The sequence below is a fragment of the Zalophus californianus genome, chromosome 8, assembly GCF_009762305.2.
Source record: "Zalophus californianus isolate mZalCal1 chromosome 8, mZalCal1.pri.v2, whole genome shotgun sequence".
Taxonomy (NCBI): Eukaryota; Metazoa; Chordata; class Mammalia; order Carnivora; family Otariidae; genus Zalophus; species Zalophus californianus.
The window spans coordinates 39243229-39259361 of NC_045602.1; the positions used below are offsets into that span (position 1 = coordinate 39243229).

Here is a 16133-nt window from a genome sequence, read left to right on the forward strand (position 1 = left end):
CCTTGAGGACAGGGCTGCACTGTTCTCCATGGTGTGTCTTTGGGGGTAGCTGGCACGCACGTGCTAAGTCACCCAGCCTGACAGAGTCAGGGAACAGGCGATAAAGGGCAGGGGTGAATGGGCTGGAGGCAAGCCGCTAGGAAGGGAGTGGCCTTTTCTGGGAAGCTTCTGCCCCTCTGGTTACGGTCTGCTGACCATGCACACTTGGAGGTGGCAGGCGAGAGTGGGTCACAGCGCTTTTCTTCTCCTGCGTTGCTTCTGCATGAATTTTGTTGGTTTCCTCCTAGAGGTGTTTGGCCCCCGGGGAATCAACTAATAGGAGGCCGAGTCGGCTGGAGCCCAGGCTGCCAGGGCTAGGGTCTCTCTCAGAGCCTCGGGACATCCACCTGGCACAGGGCTCTTCCCACTTGGGACGTGCTGAGTGACACCTGCCAGGGCAGTGGTTCTCTGAGTCTGGTGTGATCACAACAACCGCAAGCCAGCCACAAGCCTCTGTTTTTGCGTGCCTGGGGTTTGCTGCGACGGTTACAGAAGCCGGGGCTGCGCTTCCAATGGGGTCAGATTGAAATGCGCAAAGAATTCTGAATGTGGGCCTTTTTCCCAAAGGAGTTAAAGGGAATAGACCAAGGAGGGGCGGGAGAGGAGCTGATGTGAGTGATCGCCCCCCAGCAAGCAGGGGGAGTCAGGCAGAACTGCTATCACCCCAGGTCCCGCCTGCACACCTGCCCTTTTATGTGGGGATGCTATGTAGGGCAGCCCCTCTCTGCTTCAGCAGTGCCCCCCACCCCACCCCTACCCCACTGCTTGGGCCTGAAAGAACAAGTTCATTTACAAACACAGACGCAGTGTCATCCCTGCTTCTCGGCCTGCCCACAGCTGCCAGAGGCACCGTGGAGGGTCAACACTGATGGGGCCCAAAGAAACTACTCAGACTTTGGAAACCCAGTCTGGAGATTAATCCTCAGGAAATATGACTCTCAGTGTTATCAGCACTGTTCAATAATATTATTTATGTATTTAAGAAATATCGAAAGCAACCTAAATGATTGAGAGTAAGAGGCAATTTTAATAAACTGTGGTCCATTTACTTGGTAGACGATATTTCAAAGCTCAGAAATGGAGGTCATAAAGATTTTGTAAGAGACTCAGAATGTTTATGCAAATAATCAAGGAAAAACAGGACCTAACGTTGCATTTGCAGGAAGTAAGGTCAACACAAGGCTCAGGAAAGAAGCACAAGAAAGCACATTTGAGTGTGCTCTGGAGAGACTAGAATTTTCTTGTCATCCTCTGTGGCAGGCTCTGCTCCCTCCTTTGCTCCTGCCTCCAACCGCAGGCCTCAGGCCTCCGTCTCTCTTCCCTGGGCCCCTTCTTCAGGCCCCCAGGAGGGAACGTTGGGGGTAGGGATGGGGTCATTTTCTCTTCCCATTTGCTCACTCAGTGGCAAGTTCACTCCTCATTCACTTACTTGCTCCTAGACCTTGGGCCAGTGGCTTCTTGCCCCCAGGCCTCAGTCCCCATGTCTACACACTGGAGAAACAGTCGCGCGCGCGCGCGCGCGCGCACACACACACACACACACACACACACACACACACACAGGAAAAGGTTCCTCCCCCTCTTTCTGCCTGGACCCCCAGGGCTCCCTCTCAGCCTTCCTCCCAGATCATTCCCCCATCCATCCAGAAGACCCCCCTGGGCTTCTCAGTCGCCACTCCTCACACTCGGCCGTTCTTGCTCTGTTTTCCCTGCGATCTCTGTCCCACCACGCTGTCAACCTCAGAGAGCACATGTGTCTCTTGAGCATCGCTTGCCCCTCCGCCTGGCACAATACATATTAAATAAATGAGCAAATAAACATTGTGTCTAAAATGAAAACAAATCAGGGACTTGGTCCTTATCCCCAAAGAGCTTTAAGAGTGGTTGTGGGAAAAGGACAAATATTGTATGATTCCCCTTATGCAAGGCTCCTAGAGTAGGCAAATCCACGGAGACAGAAGGCAGAGTGGTGGATGCCAGGAGGAGGCAGGTGGGGGTAAGGAGGAGCTGGTGTTTAATGGGGACAGAGTTTCAGTTGGGGAAGATGAAAAAGTTCTGGAGACGGATGGTGGTGAGTGTGGCATGGCATTTTTAATGTACTTACTGCCACCCAGTTGGACACTTAAAAATGGTTAAAATGGTTAACTCAGGGTTATATCTATTTTGCCACAATTAAAGATTTTTTAAAAATAATTATGGAGAAAGAAATAAACATAATGAACTATTGGAGAATGACAAGACAATATCTGAATAAATGGCACAGACAGTATCAGGCAAGGAGTGACACACAGAGCTCAGTCCAGCCCCTAGAAAGAAAAACGTCCAGCCCTGAGGGCTGTGTGGGGGGCGGAATACAGTTTTGCACTGAGCATCACTCCCCCAGAAGGGGAGTGAGTTATTTTTAAGCCTTCTATTTGTAAAAGTAATAAAACTGTGGTACTATATGTTACAGAAATTTAGACAGTAGCAAAGAGCAGGGAAAGGAATCTTGATGCATTTTCTTCTAATGTTTTTTAGATATCCTTACATAGTTGTAATCACGTGGAATGTATGTCTTTATAAAGTCTACTCTAAGCATTTTTCTTGTTCCTACATAGTTTTCATAATTCTAATACTTTGAAAACTTTAATGTCTAAAATTGCTTTGAGTGGATTATCATACTTAATCTGTTACTTCTAAACATTTCAATTGTTTCCAACATTTAACATCTCTATTTATACCCTATTGTACTGAATCAAAAATTATATCTACTGGACAAATGTTCCAGACTGGAATTACTGAGCACATGGGTATAAACATTTTATAGCTTTAAGTGTTTTCCAGGCCACCAGCATGTACCAGTTTCACCCCACTTTCACCCACAACATGTATCACCTTTTTTTTTCCTGCCGGGTTATAGGTGGGAAATATTTTTTCAGCATTGTATGATAATTTTGTATTGGAAGATTACTACATTTTTTTAAAGACTTTCTTTTTTAGAGCAGTTTTAAGTTCACAGCAATATTGAAAGGAAGGTACAGGGATTTCCCATACACCTCCTGCCCCCACAAGTGCACAGCTCTCCATGATCAACATCCCCACCAGAGTGCTACATTTGTTACAACAAATGAACCTCCACTGGCACGCCATTATCACTCAGAGTCCATAGTTCAGATTCGGGTTCACTCTTGGTGTACATACTATGGGTTTGGACAAACGTGTGATGACATGTCTCCATCATTACAGCATCATACAGAGTAGTTTGCTGCCCTCAGATCCTCTGTACTCCTCCTGTTCATCCCTTCCTGCGCCCTAACCCCTGGCAACCATTACTCTTTACCATCTCCATAGTTTCGCTTTTTTTGAATGTTCCATAATTGGAATCAGGCAGTATGTGGCCTTTTCAGATGGGCTTCTTTCACTTAGTAATGTGCATTTAAGATTCTTGCATGCTTTTCCATGGCTTGATAGCTCATTTCTTTTTAGTGCTGAATTATATTGCATTGCCCTCAAAAACCACAGCTTATTGATCCGTTCACCTACTGAAAGACATCTTGGTTGCCTCCAACTTCTGGCAAAGCTACCATAAATATCTATGATAGCTTTTGTGTAGACATAAGTTTTCAACTTCTTTGGGTAAATACCAAGGCGTGAGAGTGTGTTTAGCTTTGGAAGAAACCGTCAAATTGTCTTCCAAAGTGGCCATGCCATCTTGCGTTCCCACCAGGATTGCTCAAGAGTTCCTCTGTTCCACATCTTCATCAGCATTTGGTGTTGTCGGTGTTTTGGATTTTGGCCATTCTAGTTGGTCTGAAGTGGTGTCTCGTTTTAATATGTCCCTGATGACATATGATGTGGAGTGTTGTTTCTTAGGCTTCCTTGTTCTTTGGTGAGGTGTTAGCTAAGATTTGGGCCCATTTTTTAATTGAGTCACTTGTTTTCTTATTGTTGAATTTTAAGAGTGCTTTGTAACAGCCTTTTCTCATATATGTCTTTTGCAAATATTTTCTCCCGGATTGTGGCTTGTCTAATCACTCTCTTGACATTGTCTTAGCTGAGCTGAAGTGTTTGATCATAATGAAGTCCAGATTATTAATTATTTCTTTCATGGGTCAAGCCTTGGAAGAATATAGCCTTTTAAAACTCGGTTTCCCAAGTGGAACACCTTTCCTTGTAGTACACAGACCTGCCTGCTGTGTTATAGAGCTCAAGTAGAGAGCTTATGCTGTGAACAGGGCAGGAACTCAAAACCCTGGATCGGGTACCTGGTTCATCGCCTGTGCCTGGGGATGAATCAGGGCAGGCTGCTCGGAAGCAGTTATCTAAGCCCAGGGCCACACTCCGTGGCTGCTGGGGAGAGGCTCCTCACCAAGGCCATGGCAGACATGGCCAAGGCTCCATCAGCCCTTCAAAGTGAGAAAGGAGCGGGGCTGGAAAAGGCAAAAGGATAAAGCAAGCAGGACAGGACGGAGCTAAGGAATTAAGCAGTGGGAAGGCAAGAGTGCAGCCAGGGGGGCGAGTGAGGCTCTGCCAGGAGGACCCCCCGCTTTGGAGAGGACTGCTTGCTGTGGGACCTCCCCCCACTGTGGCAGGGTCTTGCTAAAAGTGAAACTGTAATTTTCCAAGGGTTCTGAAAGGGTTTGCCCTGGGAGGGAAGATGTTCCACTTGAGGGTCCACACTGGCTTAAAAACAATCCCTCCACCTGCTTTCCGTGACGAAGGCTCTGCTGCAGCGGCCCCATCACGTCCAGCATCACAGCCTGGGCCTGGGCATGAAGGACCCTTGTGTCTTAACTCAGGTGCACCCGCCAGGCGAGACTCCATCTGCTTCCTCACACAAGACAAACAAGAATAATAAAGCTCCTCCGTGCTGAGGGCTGTGAGAGGTGCGTTCCTTTCTTGCTTACTTTCCCGAGAGGCTAACAGGGTGGATGGTAGTAACTAACCCCTTTAACAGGTTAGGAAACTGAGGCCCAGAGGGGCTCAGCAGCATGATCGAAGTCACACAGTGGTTACTAAATCGGAGAGCTAGGTTTCAACCCCGGGGCAGCCTGACTCCAATGCCTTACCTACTCCCCACACTTGCCAGACATCCCAGAGCTCTTCCTCTAGACTTGGAGGAACAGCGAGCCCAATGAGTCTGGGGAAACACGTGGGGAAAAAGTGATAAAAAGTCTGAGTTTTTGGATTATTTGAGAAAAAAAAAAGTTAAGCTGGCCCTTTCAAATCAGGTAAACCCAGCCCTACCAAATGGTTCAGGGGGAGAGGTGAGGCCAGAGGGGGTGAATCCGGAGCCCTAGAGACAGCACGGCTCATTGCTTAGGGCAAAGGCCGGTGTCCAGCAGAGCTGGGCTGCCTATGTGACCCCAGGCAAGCGACCCTGGCTATTGTTTCTCCCAGTGTTGTTGAGCTATAATTGATATACAACATTATATTAATTTCAGGTGTACAACATAGTGATTTGATATTTGTATATATTATGAAATGATCAGCATGACAAGTCTAGGTAACATCCATCATCTCACATAATTTTATTTTCTTGTGATGAGAACTTTTAAGATCTCTTCTCTTAGCAACTTTCAAGCATACAATAAAGTATTGTTAATTATAGCTGCCATGTTGTACATTATAATCCCCAGAACTTATTTATCAACTGGAAGTTTGTGCCTTTTGATATATGGGTTTGTACCTTTTGAGAATAAATAGAAAGAATACCTCCAACCCATTTCTTTTTTTTTAAGATGTTTTTTATTTATTTTGACAGAGAGAGAGACACACAGTGAGAGAAGGAAGGGGGAGTGGGAGAGGGACAAACAGGCTTCCCGCGGAGCAGGGAGCCCGATGCGGGGCTCAATCCCAGGACCCTGGGATCATGACCTGAGCCGAAGGTAGACGCTTAACGACCAAGCCACCCGGGTGCCCCATCTCCAACCCATTTCACCCACCTCATACAGTATTTGTCTTTGTCCATTCGACTTACTTCACTTAGCCTAATGCCTTCAAGGTCCATCCATGTTGTCACAAGTGGCAAGATTTCCTTCTTTTAAATGGCTGAATACTTCACTGTGATATAGATATATCTCCACCCACCCATTGACACTTAAGTTGTTTCCATATCTTGGCTATTTTAAACAATGCTGCATTGAACATGGGGATGCAGATATCATTTCAAGATAGTGATTTAATTTCCTTTGGTATAAAACTATGGAAAGAGCCAAGATGTCCGTCAACAGATGAATGGATAAAGGAGATGTGGTGTATATATACAATGGAATATTATGCAGCCATCAAAAAACCGAAATCTTGCCATTTGCAATGATGCGGATGGAACTGGAGGGTATTATGCTAAGCGAAATAAGTCAATCAGAGAAAAACATGTATCATATGATCTCACTGATATGAGGAATTCTTCATCTCAGGAAACAAACTGAGGGTTGCTGGAGTGGTGGGGGGTGGGAGGGATGGGGTGGCTGGGTGGTAGACATCGGGGAGGGTATGTGCTATGGTGAGCACTGTGAATTGTGTAAGACTGATGAATCACAGACCTCTACCTCTGAAACAAATAATACATTATATGATAAAGAAAAAAAAGACGATAGTAGGAAGGGAAAAATGAAGGATGAGAAATTGGAGGGGGAGACAAACCATGAGAGACTATGGACTCTGAGAAACAAACTGAGGGTTCTAGAGGGGAGGGGCGTGGGGGATGGGTTAGCCTGGTGATGGGTATTAAAGAGGGCATGTATTGCATGGAGCACTGGGTGTTATACACAAACAATGAATCGTGGAACACTACATCAAAAACTAATGATGTAATGTATGGTGATTAACATAATAAAATTTGTTTAAAAAGAAAAAAATAATTTCCTTTGGTATATATATATACACATATATATATATACCTGGAAGTATATACTAAATATATATGTATATATATATATACCAAATATACATATACACCCATAAGTGGAATTGCTGGATCATATGGTAGTTCCATTTTAAATTTTTTGAGGAATCATTATATTGTTATCCATAATGGCTTCACCAATTTACATTCCCACCAACAGTGCACAAGGGTTCCCCTTGCTCCACATCTTCATTAGCATTTTTATCTTTTGTCTTTTTGATGATCACCATTCTAACAAATGTGGGGTGATATTTCATTTTTGATTTGCATTTCCCTAATGATTAGTGATGTTGAGTACCCTTTCTTGTGACTCTTGGCCATCTGAATGTCTTCTTTGGGAAAATGGCTATTCAGTTTCTCTGCCCATTTTTAAATAGGATTGTTTGGGTCTTTTTTACTATTGAGTTGTGTGAGTTTTTTATATTTTTGGAAATTAGTCCCTTCTCAGATAGATGATTTGCCTGGCTATTTTTGAATAGCCTGAAGTTTACCCTGTGGCGGCAAAGACTGTTTCATTAACTTGGAAATTCTAGTACTTTAAACAGTGGCTTGAACACAGCAGACACTCATTACATGATTAGTCTATTAACCTTCCAAAGAGGACAGAAGTTTTAAATATTTTGTTTTGAATTATTAAATATTTCAAATATAAAGAAAAGTAATGAAAGTCATACATAGATGCCCAGATACCCACTGTCAGATTTCGCCAAATTTTCTTCAGTTCTTTATTTCAAGATATAAAATGTTAATACTTACTTCACCCCATTCCACCCTCCACTACCACTCACCGCCAAAGCAATCCACATCCCGAGTTTGTGAGTTCCATCTGGCCCCAAACTTATCACAACACATTTATTATATAAGTATGTATTTATAAATAATGATAATAAGAAATAATAAGAGCATTATTTTGCATGTGATTTTATGTTTTATAAATGACGTCAGATTGTATGTACACTTTAGAAATTTGCTTCTTTCATTGAATGGCACATTTTTGAGATTCATCTGTGTTGATACCTGTGGATCTAGTTCACTCACTTTGTTATTTAACTTATCACCATTTATTTATCCATTCCTTTATTATTTGATATTTAACTTTATTCCAATTTTTATTATTACAAGTTTCCAGTTTCTACTCTTTGTTACCTCCATGAACATTCTTATACTTCAAAGTTTCTCTGAGTGATGAACCTGAAAGTGCAGGTGCTGGGGTCGGAGAGGGAGGGTGAGTTGGAGGAAATGGTCAGTAGCTTCATTTCTGCTAGATATTGACGAATTGTCTCCAAAGTGGATGTACCAATTTACAGTCCCATCAACACTGCGTAAGAGCTCTTTGGCCCTCTCCTCATGCTTGATATGATTAGTCTTGTTAATTTTTGCTAATCTGGGTATAAAATGATATTAGTTGTTTTAATTTGCATTTCCCTTATTCACTTAAGGTTTAGGGTCTTTTATATGGATAATGGTTGATGCATGTCCTTTGTTCATTTTTAATTGAGTCACATGTCTTTTTCTTTTTAATTTGTAATAGTCTTATATATTATGGATCATGATACTCTGTTGCTTCTGTGCACTGCAAATATTTTCTCTTAATCTGAGATCTGTCCTTGAACTTTGTACTTACTAGTTTTTGTCCCACATTCTTTTTTTAAATTTTAATGTGGTAATATATTGTCAGACATTTATGGTTTGTGTTTTTATGTCTTGATCAACATATCTTGCCCTTATCCTATGTCATAAAAATATTTTTCTTCAAAAAGTTTTAAAGCATTTATTTTCACATTTAGCCTCCACTGCATCTGGAATGTATTTTTGCAAATGATTGGAGATAGGGGTCAAATTTTATATTTTTCCCAAGGAAAGCCAATGGTCACAGCACCATGACTAAATCTTTTACCCATTGATGCAGCCACCCCCAACATTTTCATATATATTTCTTCTGGGCCTTCTACTCTCTTCTATCAGTTTATTACTATTAAAATTACTACAGTTTGTAAATCCTGAAATTTGGAAAAACGGGTTCTCCCCTTACCCTTCAGTGAAATTATCTTAGCTTTTTGTGCTCCTTTAGACTTCCACATGAATGTTTATAGTCAGTCTGTTAAGAATAGTTGAGATTAGAGTACACAGACTCTGTATGTTAACTGGGGAACACTGACATCTTGAAGTTGTGTCTTCGTGTCTAATATGGTGTATCTCGGAGAGGACATTTCTGTCAGAACAAGCTCACTGACATCTGGGACAGACTGGCTTGTCTTCCAGCCTGAGATGACAAGACCAACCCACCTCACAACTCAGTTGGGAGAAATTTTAAAAGCATGAAGGATGTCTCGGGGCACCTGGGTGGCTCAGTTGGTTCAGCGTCTGCCTTCGGCTCAGGTCATGATCCTGGGGTCCCGGGATCCAGCCCCACATCAGGCTCCTTGCTCAGCGGGAGCCTGCTTCTCCCTCTGCCCCTCCTCCTCTGTGCTCTCTTTCTTTCTCTCTCTCTGACAAATTAATAAATAAAACCTTTAAAATTTTTTTTAAAAAAGAAAGCATGAGGATGTCTCTTGCACGTACACACACCCTTATACACTTGATCCCAAATGTCAGGGAACTAAACTGCAGGTCACACACTACTGAAATTCACCTTGACTAACCACGGGATGAAACCCACGGTGATACCGGAGACGGAGGGGTAAAACCCTCACCCTACTCTCCCAAATGAGATGAACTTTCTTACTTTGGGGGCATAATCACAATAAGTGATTCAGTGTGTGTGATTTCCTCCTTTTGAGGAGAATTCAGAAGAAACAGAAACTGTCTTTTCTGGCTTCGGGTCCTAAATTGAGGGTGAATCCTCTTGTTTCCCTAGGCTTGTGGAGTGCTACAATCCTGGCTTCTTCCATGGAAGGTGACACAACATGGAACTGGTTAACTGAGTCACAGAGTAAATCATCCATCATCCTTGATGGACTCTGAGAAACAAACTGAGGGTTCTAGAGGGGAGAGGGATGGGGGATGGGTTAGCCTGGTGATGGGTATTAAAGAGGGCACGTTCTGCGTGGAGCACTGGGTGTTATGCACAAACAATGAATCATGGAACACTACATCAAAAACTAATGATGTAATGTATGGTGATTAACATAATAAAAAATTTAAAAAAAACTTTTTAATCCAAAAAAAGCATGTAATAAACATTGTAGAATAAATCCTAAAAAAAAAAAAAAATCATCCGTCATCCTTAGCAAGTACCTCACAGCTTGTTGCCCATTGGGGCATGTATTGAGCCCTCCTGTCCTTTGCAGGGCCTCGAAGGGAAGGCGTTTCAGTAATCCCCGTCTTATGATGCTTACCTGCAAAGTACAGCCATGCTGTGACCTCACCAAAGCTGCTTGGCCCCAGGGTTCCCAAGAATCTGGGGCAAGAAGTGCAGGTCCATATGAGTGGATCTTTCACATTTTCACCAGATTCCCTCCCCCTCCCATCAGGGTGTTCCAACACCCCACACCCTCCCCAACTCCGAGGCAACTCTAGCTCTGCCCTGGTGAGCTGTGACCCCTCTCCTCATGACCTACAGAGTGTCCACCTTTAATAAATTTGCCGAGAGTCCTAGAGGATGGGGAAAAGGGCAGCACTGGAATTGGAAAGCGCTTGGGGACATTGTTGCTCCTGCATCTCTGGCCCCGGGATCTCTGGCCCCGGGATCACCTGGGGTATGGTTCACTCACTTCAGATGAGCAGCCCAAGTGCTGAGGTTAGAGAAAGTTGCTTCTGTCATGTGACCTCCTGAGGAAAAGCACTTTTAATCTCCTTTCATTGTTTTGAAGTTTAATAAAAATCTTATCAATACGATTTTGTCAGAAAAACTAATAGTTTGCTACTCGTAACTAATAATTGTTTCCCAAATCCACCATCACCACATCGGTTGGCATAATAATTTTCTGTGCATTCATACACACGCACACACACACATGCACACACGTAATTTTTATATAAAAGAATCATAATGTATATATTGTTCTGCAACTCATTTTTCACTTAATAGATGTTAGAATTTGTTTTATTCCAGAACATATGAATGTATAGACTTACTTTTAACTGTTACATGGTATTCCTTTAGGTCAGTGAACCGTAATCTAAATTCCCACTGCCCCATTGATGAACAGTGGGTTTTCTCCAAAAATTCACTCTATAGGCAGGGCTTCATGAACGTTTTTATAACTGCCTCATTGTGTACAGCTGTGAGGAAGCACATTTTGCTGCACACATAGCCAGTCACAATGTTGCTCAGGCATATGCTGGAAAAACATTGAGAAGTAGTTATTTATATGGATGGCACAGGGCAACAAATAAAAAGAGTTACAAATACGATAGATATTAATCTAACCACACCAATAATCACTTTCAATGGGAATGGTCTGAATACACCAACTAAAAGATCATCAGGATATAAAAAACAAGATCCAACCATATATTGTCTACAAGAAGCCTAAAGGTAAAGTTTCAGATGGGTTGCAAAAGGATGGGAGAAGTTGTATCATGCTAATGCTTATCAAAAGAAAGCTGTTTCTTTTATAGATATATTAATTTCAGATAGGGCAGACTTTAGAACAAGAAAAAGTATCAGGATTAAAAAGGGACATTACGTAATGTTAAAGAGTTCTGTTCTCTGAGAAGACTTAGCAATCCAACATGCATGCACCTAACAACAGAGTGTCAGAATCTCTGAGACAAAAACTGGCCTGACTGCAAAGAGAAAGAGACAAATCCACCATTACTGTTGGGTATTTCAAATCCTTCTCTAAGCAATTGATAGGTCCAGCAGACAGAAAATCAGTAATGAGTTAATTGACATGAATAGTACTATTAACAAACTTGATTTAGTTGACATTCATAGAATACCCCATCAAACAACAGCAAAATACAAATTTTTCCCAAGCTCACACAGAATATTTCCCAAAACAGACCACATTCTGAGCCATAATACACATCTTAACAAATTTAGAAGAATAGAAATAATACAAAGTATGGTCTCAGATTACAATGAAATTAAGCTAGAAATCAGTAACAGAAAAATATCTGGAAAATCCCTAAATATTTGGAGATTAAACAACAAACTTCTTAATAACACGTGGGTCAAAGAGTAACTCTCAAAAGAAATTTAAAAATATTTTTGAACTAAGTGAAAATGAAAACACAACTTACCAAAATGTGTGGGATGCAGCAAAAGTGGTGCTTTGAGGGAAATTTACAGCATTAAATGCCTGCATTAAAAAGGAAGGAAGATCTAAAATCAATAACCTAAGCTTCCACCTTAAGAAATGAGAGAAAGAAGAGCAATTTAAGCCTGAAACAAGCAGAAAAAGAGAAAAATGAGAGCAGAAATCAATGAAATGGAAAACAGGGAAACAATAGAGAAAAATCAATAAAGGTAAAGCTGGTCCTTAGGAAAGACCAATAAAATTGATAAATTGCTCACCAGGCTAACCAAGAAAGAAAGGGAGAAAACACTAATACTAATATCAGAAATGAAAGAAGGGTGATCTCTACCGATCACATGGACCATGAAAGGACACTGAAGGTATACCATAAATGGATGGGGCTACTCGTATATGACAGACTGGGCCATTCCTCATCTGGTTAGTCCTGGAAAAAAGCAAAAGACTCCAGCTTCCTACACCTTACTTTCCCCTCCATCTCCATCAAACTCCCTTTATCTTAGGAACAATGAAACAGGAATCTATCAATACCAGGAAAATCATGTAATCTCACTGAAAATCACTTTCCCCCATATTTCAGCCAATTACCCTTAGAACTTACCACTCTTAAAAATGTTTTTAAAGCAACACACACACACACACACACACACACCTCGATTCTATAAGCTTGAGGCACCACAGTTCCCCTACCTGCTTTGTGTGTCACACTGAAAGTTCTGTTCAGGACCAGGGGCAGCAGAGTAAAAAGGAAAATTCATGGTATCTGGTTTGATGGGGTGGATTTTTTTCTTCTTCAATAGGTGTTTTGCAGGAGAATAAACATAAGCATAATTCCTAGGATGTAAGACTTGGAAGAGAGTAACCTCCTCACATTACAAGTCAGAAAACAGAAATACAAAAGGATAAGAACAAACAACCCACATACGACAAAGAAAATTCAACGATCATCAGACCTGCAGGGGAAAAAAGGCAACTTCAATAAAAATCAAAGCAAATTTTTTAGAAGTATCCCATTTCTTATCTCAAAAATAAAACTGTCCTGCTTTTGGTTTTGTTAATTTGACACCTGCTATGGACCAGAGTTCAGTGAAGCAAGCACTCCCATGTGGCAGCCAATCGTGTGCATTTGTCAAGTCCTTAGGAGGCCAGTTTGGCTTTCAACGTCATTTCCCTCCAAAAATCCAGACCAAGAAAATAATTTTTTCATTTTTTAAAGACTTTATTTATTCATTTGAGAGACAGAGAGAACAAGCGGTGGGGAGGGGCAGAGGGAGAGAGAATCTCAAGCAGACTCCACACTGAGCAGGAAGCCTGACTTGGGGCTCCATCCGAGGACCCTGAGATCATGACCTGAGCTGAAGGCAGATGCTCCACCAACTGAGCCACCCAGGTGTCCCAGGAAAATAATTTAAAAGCCAAAAAAAGGTATATATGCCAATTTGTTTATTTGTTTGTCCTCATACACTTCATAACATCACTTTAAAATATGGAAATAAAGATGAGTAAGTCCTGGGGATGTACTGTACAGCATGGTGAATATAATCAACAATACTGTTGTATGTTTGAAAGTTGGTAAGAGTAAGGGGTGCCTGGGTGGCTCAGTCGTTAAGCGTCTGCCTTCAGCTCAGGTCATAACCCCAGGGTCTTGGGATGGAGCCCCGCATCAGGTTCCCTGCTCGGTGGAAAGCCTGTTTCTCCCTCTCCCACTCCCCCCTGCTTGTGTTCCTGCTCTTGCTATCTCTCTCTCTCTGACAAATAAATAAATAAAATCTTTTTTTTTTTAAAAGAAAGTTGCTAAGATTAAATCTTAAATGTTCTCAACTCACATACAGAGGCAAAAAAAATGTAACTATGTGAGCTGATGGATGTGTTAACTCTTCTTATTGTGAAATCATTTCACAATACATACATATATCAAATCAAATCATCATATTGTACACCTTAAACTTACACAATGTTACATGTCAGTTATGTCTCAATAAAACTGGAAAACATTTTAATAAATAAGTAAAATATGTAAAGCACAACTGTTAGAAATATAAAAAGGAAATGGTAAATCCACATAGTTTGAAAACTTACAGTTCTTTCAGAAATTAGCAGATCAAATAGATAAAAATAAAGGACATAGTAGGTATGGATAATGTATTTTACTAAGCTTGATCTAACATATAGAATTTTGTACTCAATCATTCATTCAACACTATGCTTAAAGTAATTTACAAAATCAATCACCAATCAAAAGCTCAAAAAATTCCAGAAAATTTAAATATGGGCCACATTCTCAGACCGCAGGACAATAAAATTAAAAATAAATCTATCCACTTAAAAAATTGTTAACCCCTTTTAAGAACTCTCGGGGTAATTAAGAAATAAAAATTGAAATTACACACTATTTAAAAAAATAATTAAAAAAAGAAATTACATGCTATTTAGAAATCACTGTATCATAATGAAAAAGTAGACACAACCTAAATGTCCAACTAATGGGGGATTAATTGGACAAAATATGAGCAGACTATTATGCGGATATCAGGTGAGATTCATGACAAACATGTTATAAAAGAAATGTATATGACATAAGAATTTTTAAAAGCAGGCTGGAAACCTGAATAGAAAATACGATGACAGTGTTAGAAAAAAAATTTAAAAATACATCTTAGACTTAGTATAGACTTAGAACAAAAAAGGACAAAAAAAAATACAAAAAAAAAAAAAAAACCCAACCTATTGAGAGTGACTATAGTTCCATATTGGCACCATCGGTGATTATTTTTCCTTTTCTTTTCTATTTGATATCTTCCAAAATATTTTTAGCCTAAAAAAGAAGGCAAAACTTTGTACTGATTGTATACATTTGAGGCAGAGAGAGATTTAGGGATCTGCCGAGCCACAAATTCAGTGCAGCCGCACCCCCACCCCACCCCCCACACACAGGGCATCCCCTGCCCCCCTGGGTCTAATCAGCTCTGGATCCATGTGAATAATCAAAGACGAGGATTCCTGTCACCAAAAGAAATAGACTGGGCCTAGTGACTTCTTAGTGGCTGACAGCATGACGGATTTTGACCTAGGGGCTCTGGTTCCAAGCACCGCCTTCCAAGTAAACTAAAACCAAACGCGCAATGAAATCGGTGAAAAGGCCAAAGGAACCTCCCACCTTAGGGCTCCGAGGCTTTCCCTCTCCCTGCAACCGCCGCCGGGACCCATCTTCGCCCAGCGACCTCCGCGTCCCGCGCGGGAGGCCGGGGACCGGATGCTCCACCTGCCCCCAGGACTCTCCCAGCGCCCCCCCCGCCCCCGCCCACTGACCCCATCCGCTTCCTGCCCTGTGCTGCCCTCCTCCTACTCTTCCCCCCAACCCCCGGTCCAGGGCCCCTCTCGGGGCTGCAGGTCCGAAGGAGCGAGCGAGAGGATCCCCGCCCGCGGCCCCTCCGCGCCTCGGCCGAGGGGTCCCCGCTAGGGGACCCCCGGGGAGCGACCAGGTTAGTCCTCCGACCCGGCCTCCCGGCTCCTGGAACGGCCCAGGATCTTCAGCCGATCCCTTTTCAGGATGGAGAATTGGGAGAAATCCTAGCCTGGCCCAAAGAAGAGGGGTGCTCCAATTGGGGATTCCCCCCGCACTGGTGAAGCGTTGACATTCTAGCTATTTCCAGGGACGAGCCATTGCACAGATGGCTTAAGACTAAAGGTAGCTATTGAAGCATTGGGGGCGATTAAGAGTCTACCCCAGGTATCTCCCCGCCCAATATTGGGCCAGAAATTCCATCTTTAGTCATTTGATCCCCTGTAAAAAGGCAAATCCCGCCCTCCACCCCACCCCACTTCCCAGTAGTAATCCCGGTCACCAAAGAAAAGTAGGGCTCGAAGGAGCCCGTAAGAGGACTTGGGAGTCGGGGTGGTGATCCTGGGAAAGGCAGGGGCGGGGCATACAGGGGCTAGGTGGCGAGGTTCAACTGGCCTGGGCACCGCGTGGCTGCGCGGGAGCTTGCGCCCGCTTCAGTTTT

At 42.5% G+C, this 16133-nt stretch overlaps 1 protein-coding gene and 1 long non-coding RNA gene across 4 annotated transcripts in view; one reads left to right on the forward strand and one right to left on the reverse strand.

Moving 5' to 3' along the window:
* CD8A (CD8a molecule) overlaps positions 1-16133 on the forward strand; it is a 34928-nt gene that overhangs the window by 243 nt on the left and 18552 nt on the right. For 2 of the 3 annotated variants that reach the window (XM_027624163.1, XM_027624165.1), the window contains exon 1: positions 15475-15611. The exons of the other annotated variant lie outside the window; for it this stretch is intronic. The gene's annotated coding sequence lies outside the window, so the exon portion shown is untranslated. Of the gene's footprint in view, positions 1-15474; positions 15612-16133 lie in introns of those variants that run through there. 3 annotated transcript variants of the gene reach the window in all.
* On the reverse strand, positions 11046-15344 carry LOC113938653. Its single transcript, XR_003524927.1, has 4 exons — positions 15287-15344; positions 12820-13082; positions 12116-12174; positions 11046-11208 (listed from the first exon to the last, which is right to left on the reverse strand). It is a non-coding gene; the product is annotated as an uncharacterized LOC113938653 (long non-coding RNA).